Source organism: Dipodomys ordii, unplaced genomic scaffold (genome assembly GCF_000151885.1).
Source record: "Dipodomys ordii isolate 6190 unplaced genomic scaffold, Dord_2.0 Scaffold97, whole genome shotgun sequence".
NCBI classification, from domain to species: domain Eukaryota; kingdom Metazoa; phylum Chordata; class Mammalia; order Rodentia; family Heteromyidae; genus Dipodomys; species Dipodomys ordii.
The window spans coordinates 9513862-9537882 of NW_012267313.1; the positions used below are offsets into that span (position 1 = coordinate 9513862).

The window sequence follows — 24021 nt, forward strand, 5'->3', positions numbered from 1 at the left end:
CTTCTTCAAGGTGAACTTGATCCAGTCAGTATAGAACACCCATGCTAAGAAGTCTGAAGCTGAACCTCACTGTTGGGCAATGTGTACTTCTTGGTTCTTGGCTCAAGTGTACATCTTCTAAGTGATAGGTCAAGAAGCAGGAAATACAGGAAGGACCATTAGTTTCCTTGCCTAAGCTATGTCTCATGTACTTCTTTAGACTTATATAAGGTGTCTCTAGGTCTCATCTACTGACGGTCTTTTAGGGCTCAGGCTTTATCCAATATCCAGAAATAAAATATACATCTAAGCTAAACATCCTCATCCTTCCAAAAGGAATTATGTCTGGAATAATGTATTTAAATGTCAACTGAAAGTAGGTTTTGATGAAGGCTGTCATTTTTATTTATTTTTTGTTATTGTTTGCAAGTTCTCTATTGAAAATCTTTAAGGCTAGTTCCTCTCCTCTTCCACTTAATTTACTCAAAGCAAACTTTCTGGATATTTCTGTTGGCTACTACACTATACTTCGGCAACTATAATATTATTCTGAAAAAGAACAATGCCCACTCCAATATGAAGAGTTCAGAAGTAAGTCTTTAAACTTGCCCATCTAAATCCCATAGACTGTACATTCTCTGACCCCCACAATATTGGGGTCTGGTTTATTTTAACAATTTGGGTTCCATTCCTATTAGATTGCCTGACTCATGGGCCATAGTGCCTTCCCCATTTTTATTCCCTTTTTCCTCTCCTTTTTGACTTGATTTACAGCTTTATTCCCTCACAACAGGCTGCCAAACCTCACGTGTTGTTTGGGTGTATCAGCAACAGAATACTATAACCCAGCACATTCCTAGTTCTATTTGGCAACGAAAGCCCTGAGATTGGCTTTTCATGGGTGGTGGTCAGAATTCTGACAAACAAGGAAATATTTCTATGCGCACAATTTGGAAGGTAGCAGTAGGCAGGTTGCATCAGTAGATGGACAGAGGTCAGATCTGGGTGGGATTGTTTTGTTCCTGGGGTTTCATGGGTCGAGCTGACATGGAAACACATCAGAGGCTTGTAGGAAATGGTGTGGAACTCCCCACCGTCCCAGGCCAAGGAGTGGCCAGAGCAGATGTGATCGGGGGTGATAAGCATAGCATCCCACAGCCCTGGAAACCAATTTGGAAATTACTGAAGGAGAAAGGTCAGAGGGGGAAAAAAGCATAACAGCATCCCTGTAGGGGTGAAAATAAGTCTGAGAAACTCCACTCTGGGAAATAAGAAGGTTAAGGGGAATGCCTAGGAATCCACATGAGACAGTTTCCAGTGCCCCAGGGTAATGAGCACCCTCTAAGGCACCCTAAGTGCAATAAAAGTTGTCCCTTACCCTTAGGTTCATTCGTGTTGTTATTTTGTCTCAGGAAGTTGGAAATGCTACTACTTGCTAATAAGCTAGTAAAGGGAGAAAGTCCTTTGGCAGTGAAAAAAAAAGACAGGAAATAATTTTCCTTTCTCAGTTATTTTGTAAGGATACTTAGAAAAACTTCGGGAAAGTCATTTATTCTTCGGTTGATTGTCGGATGTTGATTTTTTCCTCCTCATTTAATTTGATGTTGCTCATGCATTCCCAAATATTGACTAGGTATTTGCCTTGGGCCTGATCCATGGGAAATTTAGATTAATCTTTCAAGACCAAGGGGTCACTAAGCTGGGGAGTTTAGGAATTTATGGAACCAGGGATGGCTGGAATCAGTACAGATATTACCTCTGACAGAAGTGTATCATAAAAAGTAGATGGAAAATCATGTAACTTAGCATATGTAGACTTAGTTCTCTCTCTATAGGACTACTTACAGTTTCAGCCAGAAAGAAAAGGCCACCTTCTCTAATCATGATATAATGCATAATTTTCTTTTTTTTGTTGGTCCTGGACCTGAACTCTGTGCCTGGGTGCTGTCCCTCAACTCTTCAGTTTAAGGCTAGCACTCTACCACTTGAGCCACAGTGCCACTTCCGGTTTTTTCTGCTTATGTGGTACTGAGGAATCGAACCCAGGGCCTCATGCATGGAAGGCAAGCACTCTACCACTGAGCCACCTTCCCAGCCCTGTATATCAAATTAAAAAAAAAATAACACTAAAGCGATGGCCATGCTATGACTTGATCTGTTTTCTTAGGAATTTTTGGGTGTTTTAACACTGGCACCACTATGATACCCCTGGCAGCACTGCTCCCAGTTTTATATTTTTGTCTACATGGGAAACAGGCCCAAACTCCTCAGCTCTTTTTGGGCTAAGAAGCTTTAAGCAGTTAATCAATAAGTAATGGCGCAGATTTAAACGATGTGATTTCTAAGATGTACCTTCCATCTAGGACTCCAAGGCTCTTACTACCCCATTTCATGACTTAATCTCATGGGCCAGAAATCTCAGTATCCTGTTCTCAACTTTCCCAAACCTTTCCAAGTGAGCTTAGCCTAGAGAGAAATAAATACTCAGTTTTAGTGCGCAAGCTTATCAAGGGTGTATGAGCGATTTGTGTGTGTCAATTTGACTAACGGATGCCCAGATAGCTAGGAAAAACAAAAACAACAAACTTGTATTTGTGGCTGAGAGTGAGTTTCCAGAGGAGATTAGCATTTGCATTAGTAAATAAAGAAGGCCTCACCAGTCTGAACAGGTATCATCTGGTCCAGTGAAGGAACCAAAAGGTTTAAAACAATATATTGTTTTGAACCATATTCCCATGGTCCTCTGTGTTAGCTGAATTGCTCATCTTCTCCTGTCCCCAGACACTGGAGCATCTAAGCCCTCAGATTTTCAGGCTTGGGCCAGGACATACCACTAGTTCTCCTGGTCCTTTAGCTCTTAGATTAAATTATGCCACTGGCTTTCTTAGTTTCCCAGAAGAATATGGATCTCTATGAAGAATCACAAGTAACATCTATTTTGGCACCAAAAATAGTTACAGGAGAGTTAAATTTTAAGAGTTTTTAATATTTTTCTGAACTTTCTGTAATTGGATGTCTAATCAGACTGTATTTAAAATTGCTAATGAGGCTGGACTCTGATAGCTCCATGTAGTCCCAACTACTTAGGAGGCTTAGATCTGAAGATCATGGTTCAAAGCCAGCCCAGGCAAGAAAGTCCAAGAGAATCTTGTCTCTAATTAGACACCTGAAAACCAGAAGTGGAGTTGTGGCTCAAAGGGGTAGAGCAAAAAAGCTCAGACATGGTGACCAGGCCCTGAGTTCAAGTGCTATGACCAGAAAAAATAAAAATAAAATGATGCTAATAAAAGAAAGGAACCCTGATAGTCTATGGCAAGATTGTTCAGAGAAACATAAGTAATCCTCATTGGCTGCCTCTAGTCAATCATTTATGTGAACCAAGGAGCTAAGTAATAGGTGTATGATCCTTGTGAATATTCTGACGAAAGTAAGGAATATAAAAATTTTGCTGTTTGCTGCCACTGTTGCTAGACAAAAATGGAGAAAGAAAACGATGACATCAAAGATTTGAATTCTCAGTTCAGGCACTGCATGCATGGCCTCTGGACATCTGGGTATACCTCAAAGAAACAGCCTTGCCGGGCACTAGTGGCTCATGCCTGTAATCCTAACTACTCAGGAGGCTGAGATCTGAGGATCATGGTTCAAAGCCAGCCTGGGCAGGAAAGTCTGTGACACTCTTATCTCTAATAAACCACTAGAAAACTGGAAGTGGTGCTGTGGCTCAAGCAGTAGAGCGCTCGCCTTGAGCTGAAGAGCTAAGGGACAGCGCCCAGGCCAGAGTTCAAGCCCCATGACCGACAAAGAAAAGAGAAAGAAAGAAAGAAAAAAAGAAAAAAAAAAGAAACAGCCTTATCCACTGTAGCCAGAAGACTGGAAATGCTGAAAGTCACACGCACAATTTCATTCTGCTATTGTTGAACTTCTAGCCTTTGCTATTGGTGAATTTCTAGCCTCTCTTAGTTCATAATGCTTCCTGGCCATATTGCTATTGTTTTAAACCATTCAAAAGTAGCTAAGGGGAAATAATCCTATTTTTCCTTATGGTTATTTTCATGTTCTTGTTAGCTATTTGTAGTTGGTAAGAGGACTTGAACTCTGGGTTTGGGCACTCTCCCTTAGCTTTTTTACTCAAGGCTGGTACTCTACCATTTGAGCTAAACCTCCATTTCTAACTTTTGGCTACTTAATTGAAGACAAAAGTCTCAGAGGATTTTCCTGTCTTAGCTAGCTTCAAACCTCAATCCTCAGGTCTTAACCTCCTGAGTAGATGGGCTAACAGCCATGAGCCACCAGCACCCAGCAACCATAACTCTTTTACTCTTATAACAAAAGATCCTGTAATGCAGCCATGTACTCTCCAGGAAATTGTTTGAATTTATCCTGGCCAATCTGGAAGAGTATTTTTCTATTTTCACAGGAAATACAGAATGTTTTTCTATTTTCATATGTGAATGCCTGCATGAATGTCTTATATGTGGTAGACACTTATTAATACTGAACTGAACTCATCTGGAAGACAATGATGTGATGGAGCAGAGACAAGAAAGCACCAGCCTGGAAAATCCCCATACCTTGTGGAATGCAATGACCTACCTTTTGAGTTCCTCTCCTTGGCTTGATGAGCACAGCTGGAGAGAAGCCATCTGGTGGACAGATAGCCCCTACTATAATCTCCTCGTTTCAGATATCAGCAGTACTCCTGTATCCACTTCCCTCAGATTTCCCACCAAACTACTTTGCAGAGAGTACACAGAATCCACATAATGGATTCTGGACAGAAACGCTCATAATGATCGCCAGTGAAATTTTGAGACTCTGAAAGGATGTTTTCAGTTGCAAGCATTACAAAACCTAACTGAGCTGACTTCATCATCAGATCATTTTTATCAGATTACATATAAACAAAGGCCTCCCAGTGTGGTTTCTCAGAGGCCCAATGATGTCACAGACCCAGGTGATTTCCCAGCGCCACTGAGCAGCAGCCTCAGTCTGTCAACAGGCGCAGTCCCTTAGCTCCAGGTAGCCCATTATATGTGACCACATTCTGTGCCTAAAAATGGTCCCCACAAACATTTGTAAGCCCTGTAGCCAATTCCCTTCACATTTGATTAACCAATCAAATGGTTCAAACTCAGTCCTGACCAAAGGAGTGATACTTTCATAATTGCTGTCTTCTTGATTGAATCGAGAAGTTTTGAGTATTCTTTCCGAATAGGCTTGACGACTGAACAGACTTGGAGGATGAACTCGCTCCCCAATCCATCCTTCCTTTCACTCACTATCCTTCCTTTCTGGAAGTTGAATATGAAAATTGTCAGTGCCTAGATAAAGCCATTCCTGTCGGACTAAGGAAAAATTAGAACCAGGAGTCATGGACTATCACTAGAACTTTCTAAAACCCACAAGACATCCCTTCATGTCTCATACGTAACTGATGTCTTATTTGTCCCCCACACCTTGCTTATTCTGCACAGATTTCCCTATCAGGGTTAATAATTCTTCAAGCTACAGTAGTTTAGATAAGACACTGGCCTAATGAGCACAATCTCCTCTGACTCCCTGCTGTGTACTTCTATAACCAGTGGGCCCTGTTGCAGTGGTTTATGTAGATTCTTCCTTTTTGTCCTTAACAAAGCTCTCCCCCACCTCAACCTCAACCTCTTTGGATATATCTGTGGCTTGTCCTCATGTGCACATGCTACAGTAAAACCCCCTGTCATTCATTTTTGTATAGGTTCAAATTTTCTGTGTTGTTTTAGGTTGACCCCAGATCATAGTATATAAATTGATTTAACAGATAAATGAAAGTTGGCTTTTTGCTTTGGCCTACCTACTAACCCTCTTTATAATGTTGATTTATCTGGGTGCTAGTAGCTCATGCTTGTAGAGGTTGAAGATCTGAGGATGGTGGTCTGAAGCCAGTCTGGATAGAAAAGTCTGTGAGACTCTCATCTCCAAATAACCAGCAAAGAAGCCAGAAGTAGTGCTTTGGCTTTAAGTGGTAGAGCTCTAGTCTTGAGTGAGAAAGCCAAACGAGAGTGTAAGGCCCTGAGTTCAAATCCCAGTACTAGTGCACATACCCATCCACCCCCCTGAAATACATAAAATGAAATATTGATTGAAACTTGCAGGTTCTCTGTTTCTTCATCTACAAACAAGGATTTGTTAAATCTGGAGGGTTTGACTTCATAATTTTCTACTGAAGAAGAGGACACTAGCACCTATGAGTATCAACCTGAAAACCTGTAGATACAGTCGGTAGTTATTGCTGCAGAGAACAAGAAATACTGGAGGAATCTCCTTTCTGGTTGGGCCAAGCAGTCCTGAGTCCATCCATGTGTCTTCTCTCTTTGAAGTCTGTGTCAGCTGGAGGGAGCTAGCAGGCAAAGGCACTGAGGAGGACTGAGGAAGCCATGCTTTGCCCAAGGGGATCCCAGACCTTCTCTTTCTCAGGTTGCAAAGTTGGGACGTTTGTCTCCATAAGCCATTGTTTGCAAAGCACAGAGAGCTCTGGACTTTCCCCGGAATTCCACTGGAATGTAAACAGTCTTCAGCTCTCCAGACCGAAGCCAGAGGATTTCCTGGGGTGTGCAAAGTCACATTGGATCCCTAAGATTTCATGCTTCCCCCCATATATATAATATTTATTTGTATTATATATTTTATATATAATATTATATGCACACATGTTGTGATACACACACACATATCCACTTCATTAGGCATAGTTCTTTTTCCTGCATCTAAACATGTGGTATACCTGCTATTCTAGATTAGTCATCTGAAATGGAACACTCAACCAAAGATGATAATCATGGCCTTGGATGGAAAATTAAAATCTGAAATCCAAGTATTTGGGATTTTATTTTTGACAGAATAAACATCTCTCTTCATCTTGTGCCAAAGTGTCTTTGTTGTCCAGCAAGGCTCTCAGGTGAAAGACAGAGGGCCACAAGTGGGGCTGGGGGGCATGGGGGGGTAGCTGGCACTCACAGGTGACTTATATCTTGAGTATTGATGGGTGGTGGGTCTAAGTAAGGCTTCTCTGCCTCTGTCCCATAGATTTCTTCTCTGTCACATCATGGCTCAAAGCTACACTCTTCACCCTCATTTTCACAATGCATCTGGTGGCTAATTGGGTCCACTAGAATCGGGTCTTGAGAAAAGATCACTTCTAGGACATGGGGGAGGGGGAGCGGGGAATCTGAGGTCAAATCCTGGGTTGATCCTGGCCTAAATAGAGGATGTTCTGTCTTCTTTAAGCCCAGTGACCTGGGTCAGGATACCTAACTCCAGTAAACAGCTGTTTCCTCCTCTATAAAGTAAGGATAATACACTCACCATGTGGGCCTGCTGTGACAATGAAATGAGAACACACATGTAAGGCTTTGTAACCGGAGACCTCTCGGGTCTTATGAAGATGTTCAGTGCCTGTGAGATACCTGCTCTCCTCTCTGCAGGGTATTTGGCAGTGTTTCCAGGTAAGCCCATGGAAGTAGTAGTAGTCATCCAGATGTAAGTGCAGCATTGTCCTTGGCCAGACATAACCTTGGTAGTCCAAACTGATGCAGAAACATCTGACCCCACGCACATCTATGAGACTGGAAAGAGGATGAGAAGAAATCCCACTAGAAGATGAGGAAATACAAGTAAACATTGACCACGAGTGTTTTCTCTTTTTGGGTTTCCCTTGAAAACACATTCAGATCTCAGAGATGACCGACCACTGTCACATTCCTCTTCCAAACCCTCCTACCTTTCCATGAGGGCTGATTGCAGCTGCCGAGGCTCACAGGCTGAAAGCAATCCCAGGCCATGTAGGACATGGGGAAACCACCAGGTTCATCTGTAGACAACTCAGAAGCCTTGGTAAAATGGAAATGGGGAATCCACATAGTTGGGCTAGCTAGTTCTCTGGGACGTTTTGGTAGAGACTCGAACCCGATGAAATTTTTCTAGTAACTTGAGTCTTTAATTTCCTAGAGCAACAGAAACTGAAGGAGCCAATGAAAGAAGCCAGATCCAAGCCCAGCTCCTCCGATGCTCTATTTCCTTGGATGTTGGTATTCTTTTCTCAGGCAGTAGGCTTCCTGGTAGTGGAGAACTGCTATCGTCAGGCTTTTGCATTCTAGAATAGCCAGAAAGGAAATTGAGGGGCTCAGGGTCTTCTCCTCCCTCCATCAACCAGACCTGACCTGGGTGAGCTGGGTGACCCCAGAGACTTCAGGTCAAAAGTCATGCTGAAGAGCTCAAGAAGCTTCTGGATCACTGAGAGACAAAGGTGTGAAGGGGAGAGAGGAGGGAGAATCCAGTGAAGTACAGGAGGTCTGAGCGTTGGGCTGCCATTCATCGTAAAAATAGCTAATTAATGGCTGTCCATCTTCTTTCATCCAGCAGGCCTGTGAATCCTGCCTTGCTCCTTAAGAAAAAACAAACCTCTCTTGCTCTTTTGAACATAGGTACTGTATTTCAGTAGTTCTCAGAATTGTGTTCATTTTAGAAAAAGGGCAGAGGTAATGAGCTGCTTTGGGGTTGAAAAAAAATAAGGGCATTAAGAAAACTCCCCAAAACTCCAAATGAATCTAGAATCATTATTGCCTAACAGAGATAATATTTCATCACCAAGAAAAGGTAGACAGGCTAGAAGGGCATAAATCTCAGGATAAAGCACAGTTCTACAAATTTAGTTCATCTTTAGCAAGAGATCTCAAATTGTCTTTTTTTCCTTTAATTTTGCAATGGACTGAGAAAACTTCATCACAAATCAAAACAAAGAATTGAGAGGTATGAGTTTAAACCCTGATTCAGATGCTATTTATATCTGTTGGGCAAAGAAATGATCTGTCTTGTTATTTTCGAAGTGAAAGAATGACAGGGCTAGGGATGTGGCTCAGTGGTCAAGAACACAGCATGCAGAAAGCCTGGCTTTGATCCCCACTACCAAACATCAAATTGCATTGGTTATCTCTTGAGAAGCCCTAACTTTCTTTGTCTAATGTGGAACGCTGAGCTCTGATTCTATCTCCATATAACCACACATTTCCAGATACTATTTCATAACAAATTTTGTTTTGCTGGTCTCTCCCTATGCAACCTGGTTAACAGCTGTCCTCATAGGATTAGTGAATGCTTGTAATATCATACAAAACCCAGTAATTTTCCCACTAGGCCGGGAGTTTCCCAGAAGTTTTTGCCAAAGATTATTTGGCATCTAACGTCTTTTTTTTCTTTTTCTAGTTTTCCGTCATCAGCATTACCATCAACAACAACAAAAAACCCTATGTCTTAACAAGGAAAATACTAAGAAAAGATAATCAGGATGCCATCTTATAATGGGCAAACAGATGGTCTATAAAAGTTGTTTTCCTCCTATCATAAACACAGAAGATCTGGAAGCAGAGTGCTGGTGATTATGGCGCAGCTCTGAGGATATGTATTAAGGGGTTAGGTGCGGGGAACAGCCCCTAAAACACAATAGAGAAACAGGGTTACTTAAGGAACTGGATTAGGTAGAGAATAGACAGAAGACCTCATAAAGCAGGAGGTCCAAGGACATGTCACAAAATGTGGCCATTAGACTCATGCCTTAAAGAGTGGAGAGTGGTCTACTCCAGTGACAGCAATGTTTGGAAACTTTAGTTGCCATGCCCTAAAGGAGAGAGCTATAAACAGACAGAGAGTAGAGGCCAAGAAGGCTGGTAAACTTCCTTTGAGCTCTGATTTCTCCGATTATAATAGGGCAACTGAACTGTTTCTATCTCTGTATCACCACCCATCTCATAATATAATGTTTCATAACACATTTGGCTTACTGACTTGGGGTGTTTCCTACAAAAATCAACCATCCTCAGAAGCACAGGGCAGCCCCTCCTCCCAGCAATTAAGAATTCCCCAGTCCAGTCCATCAATTGTAATGAAGTGGAGCAATACTGTGCTAGAGTAAACTGGGGAGTAAGAATGAAAGCAAGAGCAGGGGCACATTGAAGGGTGAGGCTGGGGTGTGGCTCAGGAGCTTGCCCTCACTTATCCTGCATAGGTCCCCAGCACCCACCATAGAGTCAGCTACAGAGCAGAGAGGCAAAGTTCTCACTGGAATCCATAAGGAGTTACAGTCTGCATTGCCTCTCACCTTACCTCTGAAGACTATCTTTCTAGGCATATACTTCCTCAGGTCCTTTGTACAGGCTATTTGCAAACCACCAGGCCTAGAGTGCTCCTCTTCCTCATACACATACACGGTTGATTGCTCCCCATACTTCGAGTCTCTGCTCAGATGAGCTTTCCTATGGCATACCCTAACCACTCGACTCAAAAATTAATTACCTACTCCTTCCTCTAGGCTCCCTAACCCCCATCCTTAAGGCTGGGGGTCAGTCATAATGATATAATGATCAATATAAATTATATTTGTCCATAAATAGAACCATACCTTTGTTGGGAAGCTTTGTAAATAGAATGTTTTTGTTAGTCTATTGAAATATCAACCCCTTTTGTGTGTGTGTGTGGCATTACGGGGGTTTGATCTCAGGGCCTTGCACCAAATATTCTACCACTTGAGCCATACTCATATCCCTGTTTTGTTTTTTTTTTGATGTTGTTATTGCTGTTGTTATTTTTCAAATAGATTTCACAGTTTTGCTCCAGCCTGCCTGGACTGCAATACTGTGTAGCTAGGATGACAGGCATTGTGGGTTTTTTTTTTTTTGGTAATTGAGATGTGGATTTCCAAAATTTCTTTTCGGCCTACCCTGACCATGGAGAGTCAACATCTCCATCTCAGCCTCCCAAATCATTAGGGTCACAAATGGAAGTGGTTGGAATTTGATGTCTGCTTTCTCATACTAACAAATGACCCAGAGGGTAGAGCATTTAAAATCAACAAGTTTCAAAACAGGGAGAAACTATGTTGTTTTGTTTGAACGCTGCCATTTGCTCATAACATATGGTAATCTCACAAGGCCCATGAAGCAATCACAGATCTAAAGGACTAGAACAGCGTGTCCTTTGAAGTCTTCTGAGGCAGACAGTCCCTCCTTCCCTTAAACCATCCTAAAGGGAAGCATGTCGGCTAGGGCAGTAATGAGATGGGGTGGGAATTCCCCCTTCCCTGTGGTCTCCACGCAGAACAGCTTCATCAGGGTTAAAGATGGGTCACTTCCATCACGATTCCTTCACTTGATTCAAACTGCTTTGGAAATAGCAGTTTGGAGGATAGGTAAAAGGAACTTTAGTTCTTCCAAAACAATACATTTAAAAACAGACAAGCGGCCTTTAAAAAATTGTCCAAACCTAAAGCCTGCTGTTTCACAGCCAGACCAATAGATGGCAGCACAGAACTCATCTTCACCAATTAGCAGCTTCAAGTCTACTTTTTCTGCTGAGGAGTGAAAAACAAGGTTTGTTTCTTTGGTTCTTTTGCAGCTCTTTAGCCATCAGACAACAATTTGAGGTGTGCAATCAGATCCTGGTCTGGTTGCTTTTGTTTTTGTTTCCCCCTTCTACTCCTCTAGAGTAAGACTACAACCCTAAACCATGTCACTATGCTGGAGACCAGAAATTTTTAGAAGACTGAAACCCAAAGGGAGCAATTGTGAATTGCTTTATTGGGATCACTATATTCAAACACTGAGAAGCTTTCACCTGCACACTCCTTGAGTGGTAGCTTCTGAGTTGACCTCCACAGCCCCCTCCAGCTCCGAGCATCTCTGATCATGGCTGGAAGCAGTTGCAGCGGATAAACTTCCAAGAGAATGAAACTCAGGACTTAGGCACTGTCCCTGAGCTTTTAAAATTTTTCCTCAAGGCTCCCACTCTACAACTTGAGTCACACCTACATTCAACTTTTTAGTGGTTAGTTAGGGATCAGAGTCACCCATACTTTCCTGCCCAGGCTGGCTTCAGATCTCCGTCCTCAGATCTCAGCCTCCTGACTGGCTAGGACTATAGGTATGAGCCACTGCCACCTGGCTTCAAAAAATATTTAACAGAAAGGAAACCAAAACTACAAGTCATGGTCAGTTTGGATTTGGGAAGTCAACTATGTCATAATGAGCATTGCGTTACAGAATGGAAAGGGATAGGGTAGACTCAATCAGAGTATATTACTATATACAGGGTTGCAAGTAGAATGACTTGCTGTGGCTCATGACCAAAGAAAACTGTGTCTGCTTTCTACTTCTATCTTTTTTTGGGGGGGGGGCTGGTTGTGGGGCCTGAACTCTGGGCCTGGGCACTGTCTCTCAGCTCTTCAGCTCAAGGCTAGCACGCTAACGCTTGAGCCATGGCACCACTTCCGGCTTTTTTTTCCCTGCTTATGTGGTGCTGAGGAATCAAACCCAGGGCCTCATGCATACAAGGCAAGCATTCTACCACTGAGCCACCTTCCAAGCCCTCTACTTCTATCTTTTCTGCAGTCTAGCACCAACACTATCCAAAAGTCTAGTTTATCAGACTGAACCTGTGAACATTAGTGGTGTTAAGGTTTCCTCAACTACTGGCAGACAAGCATGGAGAATAGATGCTAATGCATCATTCTCAGACACCCAAGATTTTCCAAGGTGGCTCCAATTTCTGACTTCCTATCTATTCTTCCATAAACATACATATTGATACGTATAGGTCTTATGTCCTATATTTTGGTTTAGAAAAATCTAGTCTCTGATTAAACCAATAGACTTGGAAAGAAAATTTAACTGTCTAAAGATGCTGAACAGATAAATGAGTGAAACAGGCCAAGAGTAGCAAAGGATTAAATTGTGGATTTTATTGAAAATGTATATTTTTTTAAGTTGATAAATAACATGGAAGAAGGAGAAATGTAAAAAATAGTGCACTGGTTAGAAATCAGGCCTGCTGGGACCAAATCTCTTTACTCTCCCCTTCTCTAATTCTTACGTTGAAACCCAACAGCAAGCATGACTGGATTTGTGAGCATGGTCCTCAGGAGGTAATTAAGTTTAAGTTAGAACATAAGGGAAGGGCCTTAACCCCATAGAACCCTAGCCTTACAAAAGGAAATTCTCTCCCCCCCCCCATTTCCTTCCTTTTTCCTTCCCTCTTATTTTCCTTCTCACTCTTCCTCTCTTTACTTCTTCTAAGTCTCTCTTCCTTTTTCCTTCTCCATATCTAGTCTTCTCACAAGAACCAGAAAGGCCGTGTGAGCACCTTTGGTGAAAATAGATGTCTTCAAGCCAGGAAGAAAGCCATCATCAGGAGTTAAATAGCTTAGGAACTTGAACTTTGAGATGTTAGTTTCTGGACCTGGGGCAGTAAATTCTGGGATTGAGGCCATTCAGCCTGTAGCATTTGTCATAACAGCCTTAACTAACACAAGACCTAAAGACTGAACTAGTGCATCCACCTGGTTTCAACTTCTATCCAGTTCTCCTTTGGGTTGAATAAATACAATGTCATGGAATGAATAATGAAAGTCATGTTAGCTTCACTCTTCATAACGGTGTATAACGATAACAGCCTATTTGTTCATTGAACAAATATTTGATGGCATGTAATTTAAAGTGATTTGTGAATGGCATGGGCAAAAGAAAAACTAGTTGGGGAGCATAGAAAACATTGTGAACATTTCTCGAAAAGAGAGGTGATCTCCAGGGTTTCAGAGTGAAGATTCTAATCACTGCCACACCCTTGGGCCTGTCGAGAATTACCGACCATCTGGGCAAGGGTCATGGCCCAGAACTGGCTTTCACTTTCTTCTTCCTTTTCTGATCCGAGTCATTGGCCCAAGTCATTGTCCCTCCTGTTCCCCGACATTTCATATTTTGGCTTAATCTTTGTGGTTTCCTGAATTCCATTCATTTTAATTTCAAACTTTACATTTAAAGTAGTGGCATTATACCAAGCACCTATCTAGGTGCTAAGTTTCATCAGTAAAAACAAAAACAGAAACACCCCAAAACATAATTTTATGTCCATTGCACTCCTGGTCTCATTAGGTGAATGTATAAGTGTAAACGTCAGCCTCACGTTGCTTTTTTAGACAAAAATGTCTGAAAAAATCAAAGCAATAAATATCGATCTGGGCTCCTTGTTGCAGAAGTTTTAGGGTATACTCATTTGGCTCCAGCATTTCTGGGTCTATAGTGAGGCAGCGATCATGGTGGGAGCATATGGTTAAAGCAAAGCTCATCTATGTCTGGGAAGCAGAAGAAATGAGGAAGGATCCAAGGATAAAATAGGCTTTCAACAAGGCACGCCTACCCTCTGTGACCTACTTCATCCAACTAGGCTCTACCTCCCAGCAGCCCATTAACATGAATCTACACACGAAGTCAGAGGCCTCATGATCCAATCATCTTTCAAGGCTGGATCTCAACACTGCCACATTGAGCACCAAACCTTCTGCACATGAGTTTCTGAAAGAGCATTTTGAATCCAAATCACAACAGACAATAAAGAAGAAAGGGAAGGATGTGGTGTGTGCCAAGGCTGTCCTGTGCTTGCAGTATTGCTTGAGAATATTCAATTTTCTACAGAAGGAATCTGGCAAGCGGGAGGAGTAAGTAAATTAGTAACCCAAGACACAGCAAAAAGATGGAATAGAGCATCAGCACACCAACCAGGACAGAGAGGAAGGGCAGGGCTAGAATACCTGATAATCATCACATTATAATGCTTGGAAGTCACTTAGTATTCATGGTTTTTGATTTGGTCACTTGTTTGTAAAATTCATTCTGACCTCAAGTGGCTCTTGTTCAAAACCCACAAATACTCAGCAGGCTAATTGGCAAGCAAGAGCATGGCTATATACAGGTTCCAGATGCTTTTTTGACTGCTGAGAATAGCTGATTAAATTGAACTCTTCTCCAACTATCTTAGCAGGCTGGTATGATGAGAAATAGCCATGTGAACCCTGTGGTAGCCAACGCCAGGGAACTGTACCTCTTTTAGTCATTTCTGTGCAGTGAACTTATCCCCACTGCTCTCTCATTGTGATTTTTAAATTGATTTAATCAGCTGTGTGATTGGATCATTTTTAATTTGACTTGGGAGCCATTCTGGGACAGCTTGCCTGGTGTAGATTCAAAAGCTGCATTGTAATGAAATCATCTTTGTACTTTGCATGTGGCCAAGACCAAAACCATGGCAGTATTAAAAAATAAAGCACTGAAGGTATTTGAAGAGTGTTGTGGATAGGTTTCCTCTTTAAATAGCCAAGGCAGGCCTATTAGTCAAGGCAACACTTGAACAAAGATTTAAAGCAGGTAGGGGAGAAGGTCATTCCACACACAAGGAACTACAAGTACAAAAGGCCTCAGCAATGTCTTGGCCAGCATTGCAAACAGGAAGGTGGCGAGGATGTCTGTGGAGAAAAGAGTAGCAAGAGCTCAAGTTAGAAGTAATAGGGCTAGAAGCATCACACAAGTGGGAGAGTACCAGTCATAATTAAACCAACCGAGCAAGTGCTTGACCACGAGAGATCAGATTTGAATTCTAGCCTAGATGTTAGCTAAATAGCATTGGTCAGAAGTTAACTTCATATTTGGGAGGGGAAATGAATCCAGTTTAGTTAGTAGAACTAAAATTTAAGTTAAGAGAAAGCAGAATATCATCTTCAAGTCACCAGGATGTAGAAGTGACAAAGACAAGGGAAGGAAGAGGAAGAAATGGCAAAAATATTTGTCTTCCTGCCACCGCTGGACCAGGAAGGACAAGAATCCACTTGGAGTTTGACCCTACAGAGCAGTGGCCAGTCTGACTTAATACAGTGGCCTCAGTGACGGACGCCCCTCTGAAAGGAAAAACTCCAGGAAAACAAAGTGAGCATTCATTCAGAAGTGGAGACATTGATTTTCTAGCTGAGCTGTCTTTGACAAAAGTTCCCATAGGTGTTTGGGGAGTGTTGTACAACAGACAAAAGGTGAGATCACTAGGGTAATTTAGTTATAGAGAACCATGCCAGTGAGGTCTTGAGCCCAGTGTAAATTTGGTTAGTCAGTCAGCATCTGGAATTCAATGATGGAAGGTCTCTGTTACCTCACCTGTCTTCTCTTCTGTTCTCCATATGGAAGGAAATTCAGTTATGTAGTTCATGCCATAGGTTACCCAAACATTTAGGGTCCCTAAATTGCATTTCAAAGTCATCATCATACAAAAATTGTGAGCAATTCTCAAGATAGTCCAGTCTTTATAGACCTAGCCTTGGGAGTCAGGTTTGAGGGCTTGAGTCTCTACCTTGTGGTAGCAACCGTGGCAGCACTATGGTAGCACTGCGACCTTGGATGGGTTACTTACCCTCTTTTTTTTTTTTTTGTTGGTCATGGGCCTGACCTCTGGGCCTGGGCGTTGTCCCTCAGCTCTTCAGGTCAAGGCAAGTGCTCTACCACTTAAGCCACAGCACCACTTCTGGCTTTTTCTGCTTATGTGGTGCTGAGGAATCAAACCCAGGGCCTCATGCATGCAAGGCTAGCTCTCTACCACTGAGCCACCTTCCCAGATCCTTGTTACCTATCCTCTTGTGCCTCAATTTCTCCATCTCTGAAAGGGTGTCTACTAGTGGTACCTATGTGAAATTATTGTTATGAAGATTAAGCAAAGATCTGTAAGGTACTTAGAAAAAATGCTACCTAAGTCCTAGAACACATCTAATAAATAAACTTGGGGCTCTTTGGCCCCTCGAGGCTTATGGGTGTGTTTTGTAAATCTTCAAGTTAACTCTATCCAAGTGCATCCTGGATTGCGGAGATCCTCCTGTTGTCATTGAGCAAAGCCACACGATTTCAGCATTCTCATGTGCCATGCCATAAGGTTTCTATGGTCTGGCTAGAGGGAAGTTGGAGATTGGGAGCACAGCTGCGCCCCTCAGTCCACAGCAGAAGAGGCTGAGTTCTGCCACGTGGATCTGCTAGCATGCAGGATCACTGTCACACCTCAAGCAGACAGGGAAGGCAGGGCCCATCTGTGCATAGGAAGTCCTTATTTACATATTGATCAACACGTCCAGAAAACCTTTTATTCCCATTTCTAGCCATAAGTAGCTTAGATACCCACTTAAGGAACATTGAACAACTGAAGACCCTTTCTTCAAGTGAGTAAGACAGTGTTACAGAATTATAAAGTGACATGTTAGACACCAGCAGAGGAGGCCTGACCTAGTTATTGCTAACAGACCTGAGCCACACAGTGAGGTTGGTTGAAGAAAGTAGGAAGAGCCCTGAGCCCTGACTGGATATCTAGGGAGGAGTTGCTGCCACCACCATATTCGAATGACAGGGATCAAGTCCCTTCTCTCCTCTCCTGCCTTCTAGTCTTTGCAGGGTCCTTTTGGGCAGAACTCATCAGAAGTCAACACAGGGAAATAGGCTTTTCAGAGTGTCATCCCAGCAACACAAAACAGAGCATGCATGAAGAGAGGGATTTGGAGCTAGAAAGCCAACAGTGTATTAACCATTAGATTCAGTACAATAGAGATAATAAAAAAATCTGCCTTGAAAGTCAGATTAGATTAGATATGGAAGCACCCTTACAACATGTGCTCTGCATTGAAAATTAGTAGTGCTGCAGCACCATAGAGAATTTTATCTGGGCTTTTAGGAAAGGGTGTTTTGTGTGTATGTGTGTGCATTGGCCCTAGGGTTTGAACTCAGGACTTAGGCACTGTCTCTGAGCCTTCATACTCAAGACTAGCACTCTACACTTGAGCCACAGCTCTACTTTTAGCTTTTTGGTGGTTAATTGGAGATAAGAGTCTCACAGACTTTCATGCCCAGGCTACCTTCAAACTATGATCCTCCTATCTCAGCCTCATGTATGTGTGTGTGTGTGTGTGTGTGTGTGTGTGTGTGTGTGTGTGTGTGTGTGTGTGTTGTGGGGCATGAACTCAGGGCCTGGGTGTTCTCCCTGAGCTCCTTTGCTCAAAGCTAGCACTCTATACTTTGAGCCAAAGTTTTCTTCCAGTTTTTCAGTGGTTAATTGGAGATAAGAGTCTCATGGGGACTGGCTTTGAGCCATACTTCCTCAGATCCCAGCCTCTTGAATAGCTAGGATTATAGGCAGAAGCCACCAGGTAGGAATGGACTAATTTTATGCATAGGGCTTTAATAGTCTGCAAAATGGAAAAGAAGTTGGCACATTGGCAAGTCAGTGTGGCTGAAGTATAGGAGAGGCTTGATGTCCAGATCTGCAAGGGTGGACATTTACAGAAACAGAGAAAATATGACGGCTTGGATGGGGGCAAGAACAGTGAACATTAAGTGAAGTAGAGTTGAGATCTATTTGGTAGGGCTAATCCTTAAGACTTGGTTGTTGATGGGATTTAGAGAAGGATGATCTTGGGTTCCTAACTTGAGTAGTTAGCTGGATGGAAGTAGGAGGGATTCCTGGACAAACGTTTTGGGAGAAAAGGGACTTGGAACAAAAGGAGGAGAGGCCAAGAAGTATGTCAGGAGTGAAAGAAAGAGAAGAAAGAGCTTTCATTATACAATCTGTGATTTTTTTCCTGAGTCCATTACTGGGCTAGACAGTGAGAGCATGGATTAAAATGAGAATTGAATTTGTACATTAACTGAAAAAGATAAGCATTATCTAATGGCAAGTTAGACTACCAAGAAAATTTTAATTACCAAGAAAAAGAAAGCAAACCCTAACTTGATTTCAAAGGTATTTGCGTAGTATTATTAAATAGTAGGTCAAACCAGTAACTTCTAATGAGAAAGCACTTTAAGTGCTTTTAACACTATATTTTCAATATCTAGGGGTAAACTAAATTACTCACCTCATCAAAATCTTAGCTAATGATGCCTGCAATGAAAATAGGAGGCACCAAGGGCTTGGCATTGGAGGTGTCAATGCTCTGTTAATGCCAACACTGCTAAGTAGAGTTGCAACCCAGCTGAATTCCAACAGCCTTCCTACTGCTGCAGAACTTCTAACTGTGTGTGAATCTGAAACAAGCAAAGACCAGTGAGCCATTGTTTCTTCATCTAGAATGTGAAGCTAATAATCAACCCATTCCTCAAGTCTTGTATGGTTGAATGAGTTAATATTTACAATGGGGTTCACCTGTTCTCTATAACTGTGAACACAAACATTCTGGATGACGGAGAGAGGTGGTGCTTGTTTGGGTTTTAGCTCTTCGTATACAAACCACAGGAGGATGTGGTAACTTGATAAATGGGGCATCCTATGAGCAAATGCTTATATCTTATTCTTCACAAAACCATTCCTGGTTAGAACTCAACACAAAGAATATGAAAAAGACCTACTTTGCAAAGAAGTTAGTATTATTTGGCTCCTTTGGACCCTATTATTTTTTGTTTCTTCAAAACATTTTTGACTATCATTTTTAACTCTCTTTTGAGTAATACTCCTGTTTAAGAAGCATATCACAGGTAAGTAGTATTTGAGGACCTTGGAAACAAAATAAATGATAGTTTACATATTAAGTTCTATCCAGTATTTTTTGGGAACCTACCATATGCACAGCACCTTATAAGACTTGTGAAAAGGATGGGGAAAAAATTTCCAAATATAGTGGCTTATAGTCTTAGGAAAGAGGTGCAGAAAATGGTGAAGTAAGCCGTGAGGCCATGGTAGTTTTAAGTGTTGCTAAAATGAAAACTTTCTAGTTTCAGAGTCCAACTTGTAATGCTGGCATTACAGCTTATCTACCACTTTTAAGGCCTGAGAATATTCCAGAATTTGAGAAACCTCCTAGGGCCTAGATGAGAAAGTAGGTCTCACAGAGCAAGCCTCTTTAGAACTCTGTTGGGAATGTGGCAGTTGTGGAGAATCTACCTGGCTGGCCTTGGAAAATAGCATGAGTATTTCTTTAGTAGTCACTGACTTTTTTTTTTAATTTGTCATTCATGGGGCTTGATCTCTGGGCCTGGGCACTGTCCCTAAGCTCTTCAGCTCAAGGTGAGCGCTCTACCACTTGAGCCACAGCGCCACTTCCATTTTTCTGGTGGTTAATCAGAGATAAGAGTCTCATGGACTTTCCTGCTTGGGCTGGCTTTGAACCGCGATCCTCAGATCTCAGCCTCCTGAGTAGCTGGGATTACAGGAGAAAGCCACCAGTGCCTGGCTAGTCACTGACCTTTAAGAGCTTATTTTACAAGAGAAGTAAGACACATGACACCACCCCTCCCCTGAAAATCTGATCATTACTTCCCACTTAGAGAACTTGTGTGTTTTTCAGGACCAAACAAAATCCTTAGCTAAGCAGATAGGATGTTCATGACTCTACCCTTCCTGTCAGCTGCAGGTCATAGAACATTCTATCACCAGGGGCTTTCAAGCTCTGGGTACCTTTCAATCACTGGGGCTTCTGATGATGGCACATTCTGCTTATGGACGGCTGGGGTAAGACCTGAGATTCTGCATGACTAGCAAGCTCTAAGATGAGGATGATTCTATGGGTCTAAGGTCTATATTTTGAATTACCAAAACTTTAAAAGGTATAGTATGCTTGCCTTTCTATAACAAGAAATCTCCAAGTTATTCCTGACCTCATTCAGGTGATCAACAATCTCCGTGTTCTGAAAGCTGAAGTTCAGAAACTTGTCCATTTATGCCCCACAGGCCATTGCTAGCCAATGATGTTTTTGCAAATAAAGTTTTGTTGTTGTTGTTGTTGGTTGTGGGCCCTGAACTCTGGGCCTGGGTGCTGTCCCTCAGCTCTTCAGCTCAAGGCTAGCACTCTACCACTTGAGCCACAGTGCCACTTCCAGATTTTTTTTCTGTTTATGTGGTGCTGAGGAATTGAACTCAGGGCCTCATACATGCGAGGCAAGCACTCTACCACTGAGCCACCTTCCCAGCCCCTGTAAATAAAGTTTTATTGATACATAGCTATGCTCATTTGTTTATGGATAGCCCATGGCTATTTTATGCTATGAGGGTAGAGGTGTAACAGGGTAGACATTTAGTTAAGCTGGTCCTTTATGAAGAAGGTTTGCTAACATTTGACTTAGGTATCACAATCACTCTGAATCTGGGCCTGTCTGTTCTCCCAAACCCAGAGAGGACTCTATTAACAAAGAAGAAAGAGGGGAAGTAACCACATCTGTAACCTGTTCGACTTCACACCCTTCCATCCATTGGGATGTGACTCATCTTTTAGCTTTGGCAACTTTGGGCAGTTTCCCAAAGGCTTCATGCTTCACTGTGGCTTTAGAACATGTCAAATGTGTTTTGAAGACAAGAGCATTGGAGCAGAATGTCTGCTTACAACAATGTAAAAGACCTATGCACTGAGCACGTAGCTGCGGAGCTGCGAATGTGGCATTGAGGATGGCCTCAGGCTCCAAGCCGAAGGGTTGGAACTCACAAGTCACTGAGGGACTTAGGGTATTTTACAATATGGGGCAGTCTAGTGTTTCATGCATCTAACTCTGCTAATACTGCACAGAATGGCCAATTTATGACTGACATAAAATACCACAAACTGGATAGCTTAATCAGTAAAAATTTAACTTATTACAATACTGAAGCTAGAAGTCCAGAACTGAAGATGCTGAAAAATTCAGTTCCTGGTGAGGTCTCTCCTCTAGCTTGTAGATAGCCACTTCTCTGTGTGCTCACATGGCCTCTTCTCTGTGTGTGAGCAGAGAGAAAGAATCGTCTCTCCTGTCTTTCTCTTCTAAGGACAACAATCCTTTCAGAGTAGAGTTCTACCTGATGATCTCATGGACTCTTAATTGCCTTCACAAAGGAGCTATCTCCAAATAAAGTCACATTGGTAGTTAGAGCTTCCAGGTAGCATGTAGGGAGACATGTTGCATCTAACTGCTCATGGAAGATGTGATTTAGGCAAGGAGACAAGTTGGACTAACAAGACATCAGAGGCTGAGAATGCACGAGCCTTGGCTAGAGCTTAGGGTTACAGGGATGGAAAGGAAGCCATAGGCAAGAGAAAGTTATAAAGAAAAAAAGTCCAGTTGGTCTTGATAGCTAAATTAAATGAATCCAAGGTCCACTTTCTCTGCTGTGTTTAAAAAGCTGGGTAATTAGGGAGTGGGGCCAATTAATAGCAATGTAAAGATGTAGAGTGAAGATCTTTGGATGTGCGATGACTTGGGATCTATTTTGCCTGAGACACTGAGGTTCTCCAGGTGTAACTGGAGGACAATTCGTTCCTTTTCCCTTCAGTAGCAAATACTTTCCCTTTAGTATTAATGCTTAATTGTCTTGAAAATAATTACAACATCCCCTTGACACTATTTTAATCAGTGGTCAGAGTGAGTCATCAAGTTCTTCATTATGTAAGCCCACCTATGTTTAATAGGATTTAGACCAGCTTCCTTTATACTGAGCAGTGGGGATGATTCTTTGATCACGTCAAGCTCTACACGGTAGCCTCCACAGAAATATGAGTTCTACAGTCATTCATACATGCATGTAGGCAGTAAATATACACAAAGTACTTATTCATTTTTTTTTCTTTGTAGCTTTCATTTCTTTCTGTTTCTTTCAATGTCAGGGGTAAAAGCAAGACAGCATTCAGAGAATGATCCAAAATATACCATACAAAAGCTCTGGGGGATGTGGATAGCAGGGAATCATGGGATAACACCTCTGGTGGTTGAACGGATGGCCCTTCCCCGGGAGGAAACAGCTTCCTTCCCCAAACAGCAAGATGGAAGACAGGAGTGACGACTCTTCCCAAAGTTACAATAATTAGGCCTTCTATTTGTTTTACTTGTGAAGACCGTCTACTCTTTTACCCTGGTCAAAATTCACCCCAACTGGCTTTCTTTAGTTTAGAACAAAAGACCTTCAGGATCCTTCCAACTGTTTCTTGTGATCTGTCATTTTATTTTTTTATTTTATTTTATTTTATTTGTGAAGATACTGTACAGAGGGGTTACAATTACATGGGCAGGATAATGCGTACATTTCTTACCAAGAATTGCAGCCTCCTCCTTTTGTTTACCCTTCACATCCCTTCCAGCCTCCCCCCTCCCTCCCAATCCCAATCTTTCTCCTTCCCCCCTTCCCCCCCCCCCACACCAACGTTGTAAAGCTCGTTTTGGACATGACAACTTGTACTTCTCATTGTTGCAACAGGTCCACCTGTATCTTTAAACAGCTGGTAAAAGATCTCCACCTTGTATTTCTTTTTTTTTTTAGGGGGGGGATCTGGTCATGGGGCCTGAACTCTGGGCCTGGGCACTGTCCCCAACCCCTCAACTCAAGGCTAGTGCTCTACCACTTGAGCCACAGCACCACTTCCGGCTTTTTTCTTTTTGCTTATGTGGTGCTGAGGAATCGAACCCAGGGCTTCAGGCATGCAAGGCAAGCGCTCTACCACTGAGCCACCTTCCCAGCCCCTGTGATCTGTCATTTTTATAATCACTTAAAAACCCTCTTTTAACTTAATGCTATGAATCCCAAACATATTGAACAAGAAATTCTCCCTTTGGTAGGATTTGTGATCACCTGTGCCACTGGACTCGTTTATCTCAGTTGGCTTTGGAATTTCCCTCAGGCAGCTTTGTTTGCTAGTAAAATGACTCTGTCCTGGTGCTTTTGATCCTCTCCACATGAATCAACAGATAGTTTCTATTTCCACATGGCACCATGGCACACATGACCTTGGACTAAGTGCTATGGGTAAACAAAGCTGAATGAGACTTGAACCTCATTCTATATGTGCAGCCAACTGGTGATTGAAGCTGGTGATTGAGATCTAGACTCAGACAGACCTGCAGCTCTTTCACCTACCAGCTTGGGCTGGTTATTTAAGCTCTACAAAGTTCCAATACTTTTCTCCATAAATAAACATGATCAAAATATCTACTGCATATGTTTATTGTGAGGATTAATGAGACAATAAATAAAATATAAGCCTGATGAGGCATTGCGGTACATACCTACAATTCCAGTACTCAGAAAGCCAAGGCAGGAAGATCATAAGTTCTTGTCTACATTCCAAGTTCCAGGACTTTCAGAGTGAAATTCTATTTAAAAAAAAAAAAAAACAAACCAGTTGTTTAAGGATACAGGTGGACCTGTTGCAACAATGAGAAGTACAAGTTGTCTTGTCCAAAACGAGCTTTACAACGTCGGTGGGGGGGGAAG

General features: G+C 42.2%; 1 pseudogene; it reads left to right on the top strand.

Annotated features, from left to right (window-relative positions):
- The first annotated feature begins 1011 nt into the window (after positions 1–1011).
- Positions 1012–24021, top strand: part of LOC105993519 — a 39680-nt pseudogene continuing 16670 nt past the window's right edge.